Raw genomic sequence first — 20,234 nt, 5'->3', positions numbered from 1 at the left:
TAACCAGTGCAGCTCTGCAACCTGGCTGCATCCAAGGGAGATGTGAAGATCCAAGGCTCGGCTTGTGTAGGAGCAATGACCACTTTCCTCTTCCCTCCCAGAATTGCCTTGCACTTGGTCTGGAGCCTCATTTTCATGTCAATTATGTGAAAGGGATCTGTGCACTGAAAGGGGCAGTGCAACTGCACCAATGGCCTTGCCCTGGGGTTGACTGGGTCCCCAATTCTATCCATTCACACATCTAAGCCACAGGCATGAGAAGCTGCCACAGGCAGTGGGCCCCTGATCATACAGGATTCTTTCTTTCTACCTCACTATCTATCTTCCTCAAAGGGCTTTTTTCTTTACATACACATCACTTACATCATGTACTTCCACGAAGCTCAAGGCGTGTCACCTTTTGACACATTTTGCCGTGGTTGGTTCCACCATTTGATGGTCCTGGGAGGCAGGAGCAACAACACACAGCTGTTCCCTCTGAGCATCCCTTGCCATTCCCCTCTGTTGCCACACAGGGCCTCTAACCTGGCCTGCTGCCTCAAATGTGGTGCAGGATGCTATCATGTCCCAACGCTGAAGTAAGCTTCAGTGCCGTGTGGACTGAGACTGCTCTGACTTTGTTTCCACCACCTGTGGATATTTTTTATCTGGGATTTTTATTATGAATGGTATTTTTGATACTGATATTATGTTAACTTGTGGTTTTTTGTTTTGTTTTCTGTTTTATACACTGTTCACTTGGGTATTTTTCTCTGTGGCCTGAGACTTTCGGGTAAAGAGTTGTTTTGCAAATACCTGCAATACCGGTAAATTAAACAAATAACTATCCATTTGCCTCACTTGTGTACATGGATTGCAGAGTGGGGGGGCACCATATTGAGCTTCAACTCAGGCGGCAAAATGAGTTGGCTCAGCCCTGGCTTTTTGCCTTCCATTCTGCAGAGATGCCAGATGCTTTCCTAACCACTAGCTCCCATCAAAGACACTAATGGCCCTTTAACAAGCAGTTTGCCTGACAAAAGCTATGGCCCAGCCTGCAACTGTGACAATATTTATTATTAATAATTTTAAAAGGGGAAATGTATACAGAATTAAAACCTATATTAATAAATAGAAAAGGAAAGAGGACAAATACATCAAACAGTACCATTTTAACAAATGATGGAGAAAATAAAATATAAAGTAGATTTAAATAATCAAAATCAATATGGAAATATTCTGTATGAATAACAAGTTTCCTATATCTAATGCTGAACTTCTAGTAAGCTGATAGTGTTGTAAAATTAAGGAACTACAGTGGTAACTCCGGTTGCAAACGGGATCCATTCCAGAAGTCCGGCTGGTTCCCAAGGATTACGCAACCTGAGGACTACTGTTCTGTACATGCGTCTGCAGAGAAACCCGGTCCAATACTTCCGGGTTTGCCGCTTTCATAATGTGAAGTTTACGTAACCAGAGGGTTACGTAAGCTGAGGTGTTACCGCAATTAGTACAGCATGTTATGTAGCTGCTTATTTCTAAGTGTCACGGTTAATATGTAACAAACTGGTTCTTGTATATAACATGCCATAATTTTAACATAGCTGAGAAGAAATAATAAGAAATATAATTAATAATATGAAGGTTTAGATCTACTTGTAAAAGAAACAGTATATTGATAATATAGGCTGCTATTTTTCCAGATTCAATTAGCTATTTTTACTTCCACCACATGTTAAAAATCAGTTTTTAGATCATTACAATACCAACGTCATCCATTTCCCAAATTTAGAAATAACTTCCTAGACTAAAGTTGGAACAACGTAATTCTGCATATTGGAACTATGTTACTAACTAGGTTTCACACTTCCTAAACATTTTGGCACAGTTTTAAAGACATATTTTTTTGGGGGGGGGGGGAAATACATTAAACAATGAAATAATTTTGAAGAAAAAAATGTTTAGAAACACATATTTAAATAGTTTTAATGCGGAAAGAGGACAGAACAGGCTTACACGTGGAAGTGATTTAAACTGGAAATAGCCTGATTCACCCCTCTCTGCCTGAATTATATATTTCAAATATTTTCCAATGTATTAAATGCTACTGAACAGCCATTCTAAAAGTTTTCAACCTCTTTTTTAACTAATCCACCTTTTTTTAAAAAATTAATAAATCCTGTTTTGAACATAAATGAGTCTATGTTGGACTTCTTTCACAATGTTCTACTTACATATATGTAAGTGGGGACCCCCTGGCATGTTTCCTGAGGAGAATTAAATTTAAGTGAGAGCTATCTGAGCATTCCCAGCTGCTAGCCAAGTTTTAAATCCTTCTGCAGTTAAAGGGAATCAGAGGGGGGGACGACAACCTTTCCCCCATTTTAAAAGGTTGTTTAGGTTAGATGGGCTGTTAATACATAAAAGAGGCATTATAGCTACAATCCCTACAGTGCTTGTTCAGTTGTTCACGTAGCTGGGTGCCTCTATAAACGCTTCTTCCTCTCAACCTGCGGTTTAATGGATCCTCTGAAGTATCTCAAATTGAGATAACGCTGCCAAGAGCTAGCCATAAGGCTTCCTTTCTGTACCTCATTGTAAGGAGTTCTGTATGGAAATGGGAGCGAGTTTTTGCAGCTCCCTTAACATTTCCCTCCTTCTTTCACCTAAGCTCCCATTTCCCCCCTTGTACACCATTATTCTGGCCCTGAGCTCGTTCCTGAATGTCAAGCTCACATTTGATTATCAGACACTTTTTGGAGTTTTAGCTTTCTTTGTACCTCCTAACTTTTAACAACCTGAAGCAAATACCACTGAGGCGAACTGGGGGAGAGAAATGGCATCAGCTTACTGTGTAAATAATTAACCATACTATTCTTTTTTGATTGCATTATGCAGAGAGAGAGATCTAATTTATCCGACATAGCCATTAAATATTTCATGAAAGCTATCATACAGTTGTAAAATCAAATGTCTCATGTCTCATGTCTTAGTGAGCTTGGCAGTCGAGAATAATTACCTCTGCTTTTGAGGGGCCAGCACAACCATATGTTTGCACCCTCTTTGTCACAACCCGCCCACCCCCTACACAGCCACATTGTTCTAGGAAAATTATGATCCGCATAATTGCAAAGCCCTAAATGCTGAGGCAGCCCAAAACCCTAGTAACTTGCTTCCTTTGACCATATAAGTATATATTGTTGCACGCCACCCCAGTCTCTGTACGGTGCGAAATATCCAGGTTTCAGTAACACCCCAAAAGGGTCTTGCTTCTACCAGGGCCGTCTTAAGCAAATCCAGCGCTGTGGCACAAAGGTCCCTCCAGCGCCCCTCCCTTTCCCCAAGCTGCTCTCTCTCGCCCTGGCTCAGGGCCCCCGATGCCACCACCCCAGGCTTCTCGCCGCCCCTCACCTGCTGCGCGGTATCCCACTGCCAGGTCCCACCGCCGACCCCTCCCCACCCCAGCCAGGGCGCGGGCAGCTCCCCAGCTCCCGCCACCTCCCCAGCCCGGAGGCCGCATGGCCCAGCAGCCGCTATCCACACCGGTCCACCGCTGCCTCTGCCGGCACTCTCTCACTGCACTTCCAGCGGCCCGAGGAGCAGGAAGCGGTTGCCATGCCGCCGCCTCTGCCTCAGGAGTGGTGGTGGTGGGGCGGCGGGCACCAGTGACGTGGAGGAGGCCCCTCAGGAGCCCCTCCCGCAGGCAATAGCAGCTCAGCGGGCAGCAGCTGAGGGGATTCCCACGGCCGAAGGAGAGGAGGAGGAGGCAGAGCCATAGAGCTTAGTGGCTCGTTGCACCCCGCCAATGCTGGGGTGCCCCTGAGAGGCCGGCGCCCTGGCACAACGAGCCACTAGCCCCTATGGGAAGGACGCCTCTGGCTTCTACCATAGCCACAGCCTTGGATTCAGAAATCAGGCATGTTTCTCTCTGGCTTCCAACTTGTGCGTGCACACACACACACAACTCAGCTCTCCACTCTTGCCTTTGTCTTTCTAAAAAACCAATGAGCTGAGGAAGGGGAGTCCCACCCATTTTCTGTCTTTATTTCCTTAATGGCCCATTGCCACACCAGGAAGCTAATTTGGCTGTTCCAGGAATTAGAAGGGCATACAGCCTAGGCCAGGGGTCAGCAAACTTTTTCAGCAGGGGGCCGGTCCACTGTCCCGCAGACCTTGTGGGGGGCCAGACTATATTGGGGGGGGGGAAATGAACAAATTCCTATGCCCCACAAATAACCCAGAGATGCATTTTAAATAAAAGGACACATTCTACTCATGTAAAAACACGCTGATTCCCAGATCGTCCGCAGGCCAGATTGAGAAGCCAATTGGGCTGGATCCAGCCCCCGGGCCTTAGGTTGCCTACCCCTGGCCTAGGCCCTCTAAACGCATAACACCACCTCCCCACAAGAACCAGGTATTTGTCCCCAGATGTACAATCAAACAGCAGAATACAGCTTCCCTGTGGAAAAAATGGCATACAGGTTCACAAAGGCATTAAAACACACATAATCAAAAACAAAATAAAAAAATTCCTTCAGTAGCACCTTAAAGACCAACTAAGTTTATATTTTGGTATGAGCTTTCGTGTGCATGCACACTTCTTCAGATACCAAAGCTCATACCAAAATATAAACTTAGTTGGTCTTTAAGGTGCTACTGAAGGAATTTTTTTATTTTGCTTCGACTCAGACCAACACGGCTACCTACCTGTAACTATAATCAAAAACAGATAGCCAGAAACAGTTCCACTTTTAATCCAACACCAGTACTGTGACACCTCATTCCTTTCAAGCAAGTTTCCAGTTCATTGTGATCTCCTCCTCTTTCTTCTTGCTGCACACTCCTGATTCTGTGTCCAAAGTAGCTTCCCCAGTCCCCCACACTTGGCAGCCTAAGATGGTGAGTTTAGACATGGGTGCAAGCCTCGATCCCAGAGCTCCATTACCCAAAGGCCTTGCTCATTCTTTCCCTTGGGCTACTACACCACAGAGTAGCTTTCTAAGACACACACACAGTTACCGGAGGAATTCCTTAAAATCCTTCAGCTGCTCCCATCGCCATGAAACATGCAAAAAGCACAGATCATCAGCATTTCAAAAAGCAATGATGAAACCTTTTAAGAAGGATCCATACAGTAAATCAGTATTTGCCATCTGGCACAGAGCCACTCCCTTTTGTCTCTTAATAGCCCATTACCTCACCAGGAAACTAGGCCAGCTATTCCAGGAATAAAGTCTGCCCCCTGCCCAAACTCATAACAAGCAGAACAGCCTTTCTTGGTACAAAAGTATTGATACCGAACTCCGGGAGGGATCACCTAGCCAGAAGGCTCAACAAATCATAGAATCAAAGAACTGTGGAGTTGGGAAATGGTCTATATATTGTTACCAATCTCTAATAGAATCCTAGCTGGCCAATCTAAATGGAAAAGAAAGAAAGCAGCAGATACTGAAGAAACTATTGTTTTTTGCCCAAACTTAATGTTACTGAATGTTGTTTTTTTATTACACCAATGTAAATATATTGTCAAAAGAATTGGTCTTATATATTATATTGGCAGCAAAAAATAGTAATTGCAACTCAATGGAAAGCAGCCCAAAATCTTACACTGGATTATTGTACCGCTCACTGTGGAATATAGCTATAATGGAGAAAATAATGCATATTTTGAGATTTTGACAAGGACTGATAGTCTTTACTTGAACTTTGTTATTTTAATTCGGGTACAACTACTCATTCTACATACCTATTTTATAGTTATGTTTTATTTTTTTCTGTTCTTATAATTGTTCTCTCTGTTTTATATACCTTATGACATGAAATAATAATAAAAAACTTTACAAACAAAAGAATAAAGTGGCACCATTATGTTGAACCGCAGCTCTGGCTTACAAATACAGTAGTTTGTGGTTTATAATAAAGGCATCTAAAAGTGGCCATAGGCATTTGGCTGCTGTTTTATCTGTGAACCTAACCAATTTGCACATCCCAAAACAATATACCGGCACAAACTGAAATGCAGCTATTCTTGGAAATTCACACTTCCCAGGGTTCTGTAGAAGGAAAACTGTGTAAAAAGAAGCATATAATAGGGTAAAGTGTGCATTTAAAAATGCATAGATTGGTGAAAATAAGACACAAAAGTGCATTATATAGGACATGTTACTTGCAAAAAAAAAAGCATTTTAGGGGAAATGGGAAGTAAAATGTTACTGAATGAATATTCAGTTCAGGAAATCCAAGAACATTTTTACCCCCAAAATGGTGAACTGACAAAAGGTTGGAGAAATGAGAAACACATAGAGACTGAACTTGACACATTCATCCATCTCAATCATCCTTGCTGTGCTGCTGAGGGAAACCACCTGCTTCAGGCAGCACCTTTGGTGGTAGGGACAGAGGCAAAGCATTGTTAAAGCACTAGCCAAAGCTGGGAGTAGAAGAGAATCGACTGGATTCTGCTCTAGGAAACAAAGTATTATAGTCATCGGATCCTGACACATAAATACATGGAAACAAGCAAGATGGAAACATTTGGGGTGAGCAGCTAACATGCTGTACTTATTTGTCTCTTCAGTCCAGCTGCACCTCAGAAGACATCTGTGCATCTCCAAGCAGGCCGAGTATGGCTATTTCTTTCTTTTCATTTCTCATTGCTTCAGTCTCTTTCTCTCTCTCCTCTACCCCCAAATAGTTTATCACTACATAACCTTACGGTCCTCCTGCACATAAGCCTTCCTTCAGAAATGGCTGCTATGAAGTGATGTCTATAATTTAAAACACATCAGTTTTATTTTCTGCCAGCTCAGAGCTCCCTTACTTCTGCTTCTTACACTGCTCCTTTTAGTTTAAGGCTTTGTCCCTTTCTGCACGCTTGGCGTTTTCTTATTCCCGTGCAGTAACCAGCACAAAAGTGCTGACCCGACTCCACCTCAGAGCCACCAGGAACATTTGGAAACAGCATGGAGACCAACCACACAGCAAGGACTCATCCACAACCCCACTGCAACCATAAACTGTGAAAAGCATATTAAAGCAATTGCTGTTTTGGAAAATGTCTCTATAGAATAACCAATGTCAATCCACTTGGAATGGAATTATAAAATTCCTTTCCCATTGCTGTTTGCCTTTAATTAGCATTGAGAAGGAAGGAAACGGTATAGTTGACCCTATGTTGACATTCACACACCAAGTTCTAATTTTCAACAACCAGAAGGCTTGTTCTGCAGTAGTCCACCACAGTTTAGTATCAAGAGCACAGTTGTTTATGCCTAACTTTGAAGGGAGAGAGATTTGGTGATTATCTATTTACATAATTATTATTAGCATTTATATCCCACTCTCCAGAAAAGAAAAGAAAAGAAAGACTCCCAGAGCAACTTGCAAATTTCAGCGATAAGGCTTGCAAGCACATGACACGAAAGGAAAAGGAATGGGGAGGGAAGAGAACAAAAGCAAGTTCAAACACTATTTCTTAGTTACAGAGTTATGGTATTGACCAACTAGAATGGAACAGCTTGATATTACTTTCCTCTAAAACTGTGACAAGAGATCTTCAAGCATCTCCCTTCCGTGCATCCATTAGTGGAAAGAGAACTCTCTCTTTCAAGAACTCAATACCCTGAAAATTGAACAATTCTATACTAAAAAAAAGAACCAGGAAACTCCCCCTCCCTGAAAAAGTTTTGTACTCATTTCTAATGCCTGTCTGCACAGGTCTGCATTTTGGAATTATATAAAGATAACAACAAGAGAGAGATGTTCCAGTTAACCTGTAATGTTTGCAGGTGTTCTGCTCAAATACCTGAATGCAAATAAGCTGCTTAAGTATTAGAGTGGAAAGGATTATTTCCATTATGAAATAATCTTCCAAATAGATTCAGATTCTGTGAATATTTCCTCAAGCATGTAGAGAGCAGCAATTTAAATGATGATAATCAGACCTTCCATTCCAATTACACTTCAACAGATCAGGAATTAAACATGTTGAAAAAGATGCAGCACAAGACAAAAAGGGGAGGCTTGTGACTAACCATTTCTGGCTGTGGAGAGCAATGCCACACCTCGGGTCCGTTCTCATACTCCATTGAAATGAATGGGAGTTGCACAAAGCACATGCATATATGGGAAATGTTGCAGCAGAAATCTGTGTAACCTCTCCCACTCCCTGAAATGTTCTGGTTACAGGTAGGTAGCCGTGTTGGTCTGGGTCGAAGTAAAATAAAAAAATTCCTTCAGTAGCACCTTAAAGACCAACTAAGTTTTTGTTTTGGTATGAGCTTTCATGTGCATGCACACTTCTTCAGATACAGTGAAATAGAAGTCCCCAGGCACTTATGTAGAGAAGGGGTGGGGATGGGGAGGGGAGGGGGGATCACTCAGAAGGGTGGTGGAAGTGGGTGATTGACTGACTGATAGCTGTTGATGACCAAAAACGACTGCAAATGGTTTTGCATGAAAAAGCAAGGGTTGAGATGGCTGAAGATCGCTTATCATGTATAATGAGATAAGAATCCGATATCTCTGTTCAAACCAGGTCCCTCCATGGTTTTGAGCTTGGTGATAAGTTGTAATTCAGCAACTTCTCTTTCCAGTCTATTTCTGAAATTCTTTTGTAGTAAGACAGCTACTTTGAGATCTTGTATAGAATGTCCTGGGAGATTGAAGTGTTCTCCTACTGGTTTTTCTGTCTTCTGGTTCCTGATGTCAGATTTATGTCCATTTATCCTTTGGCGTAGGGTTTGGCCTGTTTGTCCAATATAGAGAGCTGAAGGGCACTGTTGGCATTTGATGGCATACACAATGTTAGAAGATGAGCAATTAAATAGTCCTGAGATGGTATGTTGGATGTTGTTGGGGCCAGTAATGATGTTGTCCGGGTGTATGTGGCAGCAAAGTTGGCATCTGGGTTTATTGCAGGCTCTGGTACCAGTGTCCATGTTAAGTCTGGTGGTTGTATTATTGTGGGTGAGGAGTTGTTTAAGATTGGGTGGCTGTCTGTAGGCAATGAAAGGTCTTCCTCCCAGAGCTTGAGAAAGGGAGCTGTCATTGTCCAGGAGAGGCTGTAGATCTCTGATGATGCGTTGTACTGTTTTAACTTGGGAGCTGTATGTGATGACTAGTGGTGTTTTGTTATTTTCTTTTTTGGGTCTGTCTTGCAGCAGGTTCTGTCTAGGTATCAGTCTGGCTCTGTTGATCTGTTGTTTAACTTCATCAGGTGGATATTTTAGTTCTAAAAAGGTTTGCTGTAGATCTCTTAGGTGAGATTCTCTGTCTGTAGAGTTGGAACAGATGCGGTTGTAATGTAGGGCCTGGCTGTATACGATGGATTGTTTGGTATGTTTGGGATGGTAGCTAGAAGCATGTAGATATGTTTGTCGGTCAGTTGGTTTTCTGTATAAGGTGGTGTCTATACGTCCATCCTGTATTTTTATAGTAGTGTCCAAAAAATGTATTTCTTGCATAGATTGGTTCATTGTTAGGTTGATGGTGGGGTGAAAGTCATTGAGTGTCTGGTGGAAGGTTTCCAGGGTCTGTTGTCCATGTGTCCCTGAAATGTAATAGTCTTACTGAAACACCTCTGTCCTCTCTTCAGATTCCTCAGATATTTTGCCTGAGGAAGAACACTCACATTCGCTTTGAATTCCCCATTAGAAGAAATCTCAGAGTAAGCCTATATTCACCCAAATGTCATGAAACCAATTTCTGAAATCCACATCAAGCCATTAGCATAGGGTGGGCACTCCGTCAAACCAAACAGATAAAATTAAGGGTGCATAGTAAAATCCACTAGAGCAGAGATTGGCTGCATGATTTAAAACTTGACATAAATTCTATTACTGTAGCCAACACAGGCAGCTGCAGTGCCCAAGCTGCCTAAGTAATAACTGAAAGACACGGCAATTTGAATTCCAACCCAGTCAAGAGCAACTGACTCACTCTGTAACCTTGGAAAGTTGCTGATGATATTTTGCCTCAGGCAGCCAAGTTGTAAACTAGAAAACAGGGAGAAGGGAGAATTTTTTAGTTTTGTTTTTAAAAAGAGAATTTAAAAAGTCTTAACACTACATCAGAATGTCAGCTTCTGAGGTAAAAGCATCTCAAAAAGCATTTGAGCCAGATCCCCAAACGGCATGAATCAGTACCATTACATCGATTTCAAAGTCGTTGGGTAGAATATCAACATTTGTATTCCAGTTGGCTGGCTGAATTTAGCAGACTTTCTTCAAAGCACAGCTAAGCAATTATTTTTCTCTATACAAGGCCACGCAGCTCAAAGCGAAAGAAGACATTTGACATAGGCATGGGCCACAGCGCAAAGGGAAATGGGACATCCATGATTGCTTCTAGGAGACACAGGGCAGGATGACAGAGATGATCTAAAGCAGTGGTGACAAACCTATGACACGCGTGTCAGATGTGACACGCAGAACCCTCACTGCTGACATGCGCACCATCGGTCCATTCATGCTGTTGTTGTTGTTGTTGTTGTTGTTGTTGTTGTTGTTGTTTATCCATTTGTTCTCCCGCTCCCCCTCATGCTCAGCTGCGCTGTTAAAACCCGGATCCTTTCGTTGTTGTTGTTGCCGGAGATTGTGTTCAGCGATTGGTCTATTTTTCAATTTGCTGCATCAGTGGCTGTTTCTGATTGGGTGTAACAGCAGTCATTTTTTAACCCTTTCTGTGCTGTTTTTTTGGCACTTTGGCAGAAGATGGTGACAGTGCCGCGTGTTAGTTCCAGCGAAGGTATTATTCGTCATTTATTTCTGTTCTCTTTCCCCTCCAAAAGAAGCTCAGCAGCTTTGGGGCATCCCCTCCCCAAAAAAAGCAAAGCAACTTTTGCACACACACCCACACCCAAAAAGCTCCAAAACTTTGGTCAGCAACTCTCTCCCAAAACCTCAACAACTTGGGCTTGAAGTGTACAAAATACAAACCTTCAATTGAAGGTTTAGGCAATGAAATTCAGCAACAAAAAAAGTCACTAATAGGCAGGTTAGTTAAAAAATTCTCCCTCCCCCTCACTTATCTTAGTTCACAGCACCCCACACAACTTAAATGATATCAAGACCAACAAAAGAAACTGACTGACAGATGAACAGAGAAGTCACTAAGCTGGTAAGTTAAATAATTAGGTTTTTTGTTTATTAAATACAGTTATATATTACAATTATACATTTTTGTTATTTAAACTATAAGTATCGCAAAATTATGGGATATTTCTCGAAGTGACACACCACTCGAGTAATGCTCGGTTTTTTGGCGAATTTCGACACACCAAGCTCAAAAGGTTGCCCATCACTGATTCTAATGAGTCAGTGGCAAGGGGCAAGGGGCAGTGTCTGCCTGGGAAGAAGGGCCCCAGCCAATGTGCTCTATAGGACACAGTTAGGCAAGGTTCTGTCCTCCTTTTTTAAGTAACAATATTTAAAAATTTACATTAAACGTTTTTCTCTCTCTGATCTGAATAGTGTTTTGATAGACAATTATGCCGAATAAACAGGTATGTCATTTCTCTGTGGCTGCGCCCATTATAGGAAACATTTAATCCCATGGCTCCATTTTTGATTGGCTTTCACCAGATTCTGAGAACCAGTTCTTTTTCACTAAAATATATGTTTAGGGGTACTCTCATTTTCCTACTCATATTGAAATACTGCCCCTCAATGAGGCCAAACATAGATTCACAAAATGTTTAGGGGTGTGCGTACCCCTGCACCCACCCCAGAAAAAAGCACTGCTGAAGATTATTATTATTTTACCTTATTTTTCATTATTGTGAGAGGCTTTTAACTTGTAAGGATGAGTAGGGTTTTGTGGGAAACTGTTTTACCCAGTACTGTGCCCAAACTTTCTTCCTCTTCTTTTTAACTTGTGTTCAGAGGCCCGGGGCTCTTAGAAATAAGAATCTGGATTCAGACTAAGCATAGTTTCCTTCCTTGCATTCAACCACAAGCAGACTAATACTCTTCCTTCCAGAATCCCTCTTGCCCTGCCAGGCTAGTATATGTCCTGGGGTGAATTAATCTGTGCTTAACCCAAGGCATTCTGAAACCCTGGCCTGGGTAAAGGAAAGATTCGCCTCAGGCACAACTGCTACCTTCCTTGCACCATCTGGCTCAGTGCTCCTGCCTCTGCCTCATGCTGGTGTCCTAGCTTGAGGACTGCCCTTAGAAAATGCAGTTGCCTCACATCTAATCAGGATGGAGACAACATTAACATAAAAGAAAAAGTGTATACAAATCCTCCTGTGTAATACCTATCAAACCTCACTCAGCCATAACTAATGTGTCTCCTGGGCAAAGGAGACGCATTAACACCTAATGAAATATCAGTGAGATGCCAACTGCCAACCAGCTTAGGAGTGTCCCTGTAGAAAATGTTTGTTCTCACTCTGCAGCTTTTTTCCATCCAAAGGACTGATGTAATGTGCTCTGTGTTTCTTATTCCATAACACCGCATAATTCTAAGCACAACCTTGAGATCAAAACAGGGAGAAAAGAAGTTGGAAAGTTTCCCAGAAAGGTCTCTAAAGGAGGCCCATCCTACTTAGCAATTGCTTAGCAAGTAACATATGACTACTGTGGGCCTGAGGAGCATGAAGCAAACTCTTTGCTACAGCATGCATTAATCTGGTTTTTTCTCTCTCCAGATACGTGTAGTCAAGTTACCCCAGTGCCTCTTTTACTTTTATTAAAGGATTAGGTGACAGAGAAGCTTGGTCAGAATAACCACAGCCAACTTCTAGAGAGTCACAGGCTAGAAGGTTCTTCAGGGAAACGGGAAAATATGAAGAAACGGTCTAAGCAACCAGGTCCAGCATCAACACTGGACGCATCACATGGTCAAGAGAATGGCCACTGATACCACTTTTTCTCAATTTTAAGTTGTTTAAATGGCTGACACACTGCAAAGCAAAGCACTGGATAGGAGTGTAGCTGCTTGCAATCTTAATTTTCCCAGAATGCTTCAGCATTAAAATGGCATCGTTCTTAAAGTTCTGTCCAACACACCCTGTGGAAATATATTGGGCAGTAGGAAAAGATGGAGTGCTGGAATTCTACTTAACTGGGGGGGGGGGGGCAAGGAGCAATACAGCTATTCTCCATTAGCGCAACACTCCATAACAAGCTATTCTTCCCCTGCCATCCAGCTATAGCGAATTCAACTGGTGAGCATCAACAGAAAAGTAGACAAAATAAAAGGGGTGTATTATCACCTCAAGGTTTTCTGAAGCACAAAAAATTTTAGGGTGGGGAAAGAAAAAACCGTAACAATAGCCCAATAAGGACTGAACATATTCAGTGGAAACAAATTTAATGGTTTTTGTGAGAAATAAGAGAAATAGAAAACTGGGAGAAGAGTGGAATGGAGTATCCTAGAAAAGTGTGTGTGGCTGGCTGAAATCCTAGATGTTGGAATGCTCCACACAGCAAGATTTTGTTTGCAATATTTCCATATTTCACAGAGATGGTGGCATGTCTAAAGCCATTACAGTGGTACCTCGGTTTATGAACACAATTGGTTCCGGAAGTCTGTTCATAAACTGAAGCGTTCATAAACTGAAGCAAACTTTCCCATTGAAAGTAATGGAAAGTGGATTAATCTGTTTCAGACGGTCCGCGGAGTACTTAAACTGAAGCGTTCATAAACTGAAGCGAACTTTCCCATTGAAAGTAATGGAAAGTGAATTAATCCGTTCCAGATGGGTCCGCGGCATTCGTAAACCGATAATTCATAAACTGAGGTGTTCATAAACCGAGGTTCCACTGTAGTGAGTTTGTGGATAAGGCTCGAGAGGTACTTAAATCACACTGTTAGCCCCCACCCTGCCCTGCACAGTATGAGTTTGCCGCAGTGTGCTTTATAAGGAAGCACACCCTTAACATTTCCTCACAATTAAATGTTTCTCATGGATACATTATGCCAGCTTGACTGTAACAGCAAGGCAAACTGATCACCATCACTTTGGAGATGAGCTACCCATAAGAAACTTTTTAACTAGATGTAAAATAATGACTCTTACTTCCTCAGCCCATAACATAATCAATTCTGCGGAAACAGGCCAATATTGCGTTCTGCTGTTTTGAGTTGCGTATCATAATGTTACACGTCTATTTAGACGGAATCATTGGATCGTCTCAAATTCTTCTCAGTGCCTCTCAGTATTTCCCTGCATGTTTGCAAAACTTTCCACTTTATCTTCACTTCTACCCTTAATTAAAATGCTGTTTGGTTTTTCTCATAGATCGTTAATCAAAATACTCAAAGAAACATGATCAACACTTTTCGCTCTCAGACCCTGCTGGACTCTCCCTCTTACAACTCTGTGCATTTCTCAACACACAGAGAAACTTGACTACATTGAGATTCAGATGAATCCTGCTTCCTAGATTCCTGACCTCACATCCAAAGCACCACCCGAATGAACTAATCAAATTAAAATTCCTTCCTCATGAATTGGAGCTGAAAAGAGAAATGTTTTCTAAATCCAGTTGAAACACAGAAGGTACCACGTCTGACTCTCTGAGCCAACTCCCACTTTCCATTTCCCAAAAATATTTCCTTCCTCCAAATATGGCATATATGTGATTTTCAGCTGTTTTCTTGGAGAATCGGTGGTTGCAACTTGCTTTATCACTTGTCACCAGAAAGTGTGGCCTGTGGAAAGCTTTTGAGAGAGCCTGACCCTGCTTCTGACCATATTTCCCAGAATGCTCTGAGAATAATGCAACCTGGTGTCACTCCCAAAGCATTGCAGGTAGTGTGGACATCAGAAAACTAAGAAAGTCATGAGCCCCTGGGAACAGCAGAGGTTTTTTATATTTTAAAAATGCTTTAAAAGCAAGAAAAAAAATGGAGAACCCTTGGCCACTTTTTAAGGTACAAATAAGTACCAACCACATCCTAAAAATATAGGAGAAATCACACACACACACACACTTTCTGCGGGATTGATTCATTCACCACCACCCTACGAGTACTCAAAAAAAGACATTTTCATATTTTTCAGCACCGTTGTGGAAGACAGTGCAACAGATAACAGTGAATATGTCACATCAAATACAATAGTCATTGTCGTTGTAGACATGTGAATGTGAAGGGATGATGCACAGCCCCCAAAACATGGGATCATCTGATTAATGATGGGCAAACTGATCCCATCATAATTGGCAATTTGCTCACTACATTTCAAATCTCATATGTTATTACAATATTTAGTAGCAGCATCAAATTTAAACTTTTAAGAATGCTGGTCCAGGGGCTTTTTAACCATCTTCTTTCTTTCTTTTTCTTTCCTTTAAATTCCTTAAAAGTAAATGCCTCTCTGAGACACTAGGAATTGCAGCTGCTTCTGCACACTTTCGAAATGGAATCAGAAATGTCACCAGATCTGGATACTAGGTGACTGGGTAACATTATTTCCAGTATCTGAAGAAGTGTGCATGCACACGAAAGCTCATACCAATGACAAACTTAGTTGGTCTCTAAGGTGCTACTGGAAGGAATTTTTTTTATTTTGTTTCGACTATACCAGACCAACACGGCTACCTACCTGTAATTATTTCCAGAGGAAAGGATGGCTGCTTAAAATCTTAAAACTAAAGGTTAAAGAAAATGATTTTAAAGACCCTACATCTCCTCACATGACTGTCAGGAGAATCCCCTGTAACCATACAGGTGACATAGTTAAAGAAAATATAAATTAACTCATAATCAACTTTTAAAAAGTGTCAGGGTTTGTTGATGTTGGATCAAGATCAGCGTTCATTAAACATTTGAGAATTACAAACATACAAGATTCTACTTACCAACGGAGTCATTTCAAGTTTGGGAACGCGATACAGACCATGGCTGGTTGCAGTTTCTTGACGCGCATAAGCTGCATATTTGGGAATGCTCATTACTCCTTCATGTGCTACATTTACCACAGCACACACTGTTCAAATGCCAGTGTACACCCACAAAATGTGAGATAGTCCATAGAAATCTGAGTATATGGGAATGCATATACGATAGCATTTTGAGTATGAGATTATATATTGAGTCCACGGGGAGCTCAATTAACCAGAAAGTGTGGGTAATCAAGTTCAGTATAATGAAGTAACTTTTTCTTGACCTATATATTTCAAAACTTAAATTTGCTTTATAGTTATTTTCTGTGCTGTCCACTGGGACTAGTGAAGGTACTGGCTGTGGTCTAGGTTCAAAAGTTGTACTAGAAAAGCCAGAACATTTTATTTGTATGATCAAACATATTGTAAAAGTGTGAAATAATTTATCAGTTGGCTTTCATGGATTTTAAAAGAATGGCAAAAATGTTTGAACATGGGAAAGCTACATAAAAATGCTTAAATAAATTATAATAAACAAGATTTAGTTGGGAAACAGCTTTATGCTCCAGTGAACTAGCTATGATCTTCCAAAAGGAAAGTTAACAAAGAAGCTTACTATTTCAGATTATAGTTTTATTAATGTTTTATAGAATCTGTTAAAAAAAATAGCTGCCATGTATGGTTTAGTAGCAAGTATTTATTGGGAATATATGTGTATTGAGTATCATTTCTGAAACTGTGGTTGAGGGTATGATAAACCAAATATGTGACATTGCTCTTCATGTTAATTAACACCATTTTCAGAATGAGTTTTCCCATTCCTGTTATTTCTCACTTTCTTAAATTGATTCATCTTCCATTGTGTCTCAGCTCATGTGAGACACCCACAACCCTCTTAGTCTCCCTTATAGACCTGATTAGGTCTGCAATAGCCTAATGAAAGATGGCCAATAGAATTAAACTGTTAATGAGATTAGAGAAAGCATTGATATTTTGCTTCAATGTGACAGGCAGTGGAAGGTAACTGAGGAATGGGAGTTGTATCAGGGGTACAATTTGGCTCAGCTTACATGAAAGTGATGGAAAAAGAGAGGTGGGGAAGATTAAGCGTATGATTGCTATGTTTTATGCACACATTATTCTCTTGCCTTGTCAAACCAAAGATCTCCACATTTGACGCATACTCACAAATTATTTATTAAAATTATTTTTATAGTATCTTTCAGACCCTGAGACAGGGAGTAAAGTCAACGGAAACATTAAAAGCAATGAACATAAAAAAGTTTTTTAAAAAAAACATGCCAAAAGGAGCAAGACTATAGATGCATTTTGCAGGACTGCACTGATAAGCCACAGTCAGTAAATAAAACAGACAACGTGCAAATTCCAAGACCGCAGTAGATTGCCAAACCTAGTTGCTAACGCTGACTGGAGGCACCATTTGCTGTTTAATACAATATTGAAATTTGAAAGCTGGAAAAATTCAGCGGCAGCACATGTCAAGCATTTCTAGATATTTTATTCCCGCTATGAGACATGCATTTTATTTAAAACAACTGGCTCAGAATGTTGCTGGTGTGAAATACTAGACACTGATCACTGTGCTACTCTTGGAAAACAGTGGTCTTTCTAATGAAGTAATGAACACTTGCCAAGTTTTGAAAGGATAAGTAGCATGCATCTGATTTAAATCACTCTCTTTAATAATTGATCCATGGTGGGTTGACCTGGTACAGAAAGCTGTGCCTTCCTCAACTCTAATTAGAAAAAAAAAATACCCAATAATTTATTTTAACAGAATTCTGTGGAGAATTGTGGGCAGATAATCTCACAGACTGTTACAAGCAGCAACTTTTCTGAACTGTGTGTTGCCCCAGAGTAACACTGATAAATAATACATATTCAGACACTGTCATTTGAGGCCTTGAAACAAAGTCTGGGCGGCCATCTGTTGAAGATGCTCTAGTTCTGGATTTCCTCACTAGGCCAAGCTTGGACTAAATGGCCTACAAGGCCCCCTCCAACTCTATGATTCTGCCATAGGATTCCAAAATCCACAGTTAGGCAACAGCTTCATAAGGATCAACCAGAATGTTAACAAAATTGTGGCATGCTTCCATGTTCGGCAGAAGAACTCTTCGTCAGGTGGGAGGGACAATCATTTGTTTGAAAAGAAAATACCAGAATTAGGTTGGATGTTATAGCCATGAAGTCAGCTTGTAAATTCAGCTCCATGATGGAGAATGCAGGTTGAATAGGTTCCCCCCAGGTGCGACAGTTCTCGGGTTACATATCTCAGGTTCTTGGATAAAGAAGCAATGGTTGCATGCCATTTCTGAGAAGGTAAAACTCTGGCTTGTAATCTAAAAAGAAACCTTCAAAGAAGGTTAGGCAGAGAACAAAAGGAAAGATAGCTGTGGCAGTTCTAAAATTTATCAGTATGGGATGTCTCCAAACTGGGTGGATGGGCGACAAAATGGCAGATGAAAGGCAATAGAAGTACAGTGGAACCTCGGTTTACGAATTTTCGGTTTACGAACGCCGCGGACCCATCTGGAACGGATTAATTCACTTTCCATTACTTTCTTTTTTTTAAAAAAAAAGACTTTATTTCGATTCTTTAAAATAGGTACATAAACCATAGACTGATAGATGATACAAAGAGTAAACAAATAAACTATGGAAATATAATCAAGAATAAACATCATTCTAATCAAATAACTGAAATAGAAAGAGCACACGAAAAGAATATTCTGAGAGAAAACATATCAAATACTTCAAATAACCTATTATATATTTAAAAAGGTAAAGGGACCCCTGACCATTAGGTCCAGTCGTGACCGACTCTGGGGCTGCGCGCTCATCTCACATTATTGGCCGAGGGAGCCGGCGTATAGCTTCCAGGTCATGTGGCCAGCATGACAAAGCCGCTTCTGGCAAACCAGAGCAGCACATGGAAACGCCGTTTACCTTCCCGCTGTAGCAGTTCCTATTTATCTACTTGCATTTTGACATGCTTTCGAACTGCTAGGTTGGCAGTTATATTAAGCATATATAAATAATATATCAGTAATATATCAAATCCTATATCATAATGGAAAGAAAAGGAGAGGAAAGAGAAGAGAAAAGAAGAAGAAAGGAAAAAAGGGGAAAAAAGAAAAGAAAAAAAGAGAGAAAGGGAGCACACAAATAGTAAAATGAAAAAATACTTCCTGTTGTTTGAATACCGCTTTCCTTTACATAATTTCTTTTATCTCGCTTTACCTCAGCTGTTATTTACACATATTCTCTAAATTTTCCTTTTATATCTTTCAATCTAAGCAAATCACCAAATCTACATTTATTCCTTTTTTCTTTACTTTCAATGGGAAAGTTCGCTTCAGTTTATGAACACTTCAGTTTATGAACAGACTTCCGGAACCAATTACACCCATGCTTCAGGTTAAGTACGCTTCAGGTAGAGTACTCCGCGGACCCGTCTGGAATGGATTAATCCACTTTCCATTACTTTCAATGGGAAAGTTCGCTTCAGTTTATGAACGCTTCAGTCTATGAACAGACTTCCGGAACAAATTGTGTTCATAAACCGAGGTACCACTGTAAGTGTAAAGTAATGCAGACTGCGACAAAAAATCCTGACTTCATATACACTGATGGGGTCAAGAAAGAGATCTCAGATGAAGATACTAAGTAGAATGACGTTTTTGAGATGTAAATGAGAAACAGCAGCTTTTTAGGACTGCAGGGATTCTATCACCTGGTGTTCAAACAACTCATCCATCAATGACTTCACTCATTGGCTAAGAACAGTGGAAATCAGGTGCAGCCAGCTGGCTCATCTCACAGAAATCACTTGTACCTGCACATTTTGATTCATAACTTTCTTTCTATGCAGGCTAGAAACTTATTTAAAATGAAAGCATCTCTAAAATGAAAGCTCAAAGCTTGGGCCCCTGTTGGCTGTAGGACTGACACATCAGCACCTCCTTCATCCACATCTTAGTGGCCTTTGGGACAGCACTGGATAGGCAGCAGTCACAAATGCACCCACATTTGGACCTGCCACCAACCTACCCTGACACATCCCCATCCTTGTGACCAACAGAAGCAACAGAGCTGGGAGGCTGGCACAGCAGCTGGGCCCCACCTCATGTGCTGCAACTGAAGCTAAGCTTTATATTTAGCTAACCTAACCATACTGAAATGCATTTTGGCTGTACGTGAGAATGGAGAAGTGGCTCCAGTAATAAAACTGCAATGATTACATTGTGGCAAGGGTGACATTTGCTATTATTGTACAACAAATTATTTTTGCTCTCCTACTCTTCTTTCCACTCCCTTCTGATATATGAATGCTGATCGTTCTTTGGGTATCTGTGCAGAATCAGATATGATGGAAAGAAGAGGAAACTATTA

The sequence above is a fragment of the Zootoca vivipara genome, chromosome 3 (genome assembly GCF_963506605.1).
Source record: "Zootoca vivipara chromosome 3, rZooViv1.1, whole genome shotgun sequence".
NCBI lineage: Eukaryota > Metazoa > Chordata > Lepidosauria > Squamata > Lacertidae > Zootoca > Zootoca vivipara.
The sequence above is the reverse complement of the archived record's forward strand: the minus strand, read 5'-3'. Positions refer to the sequence as shown.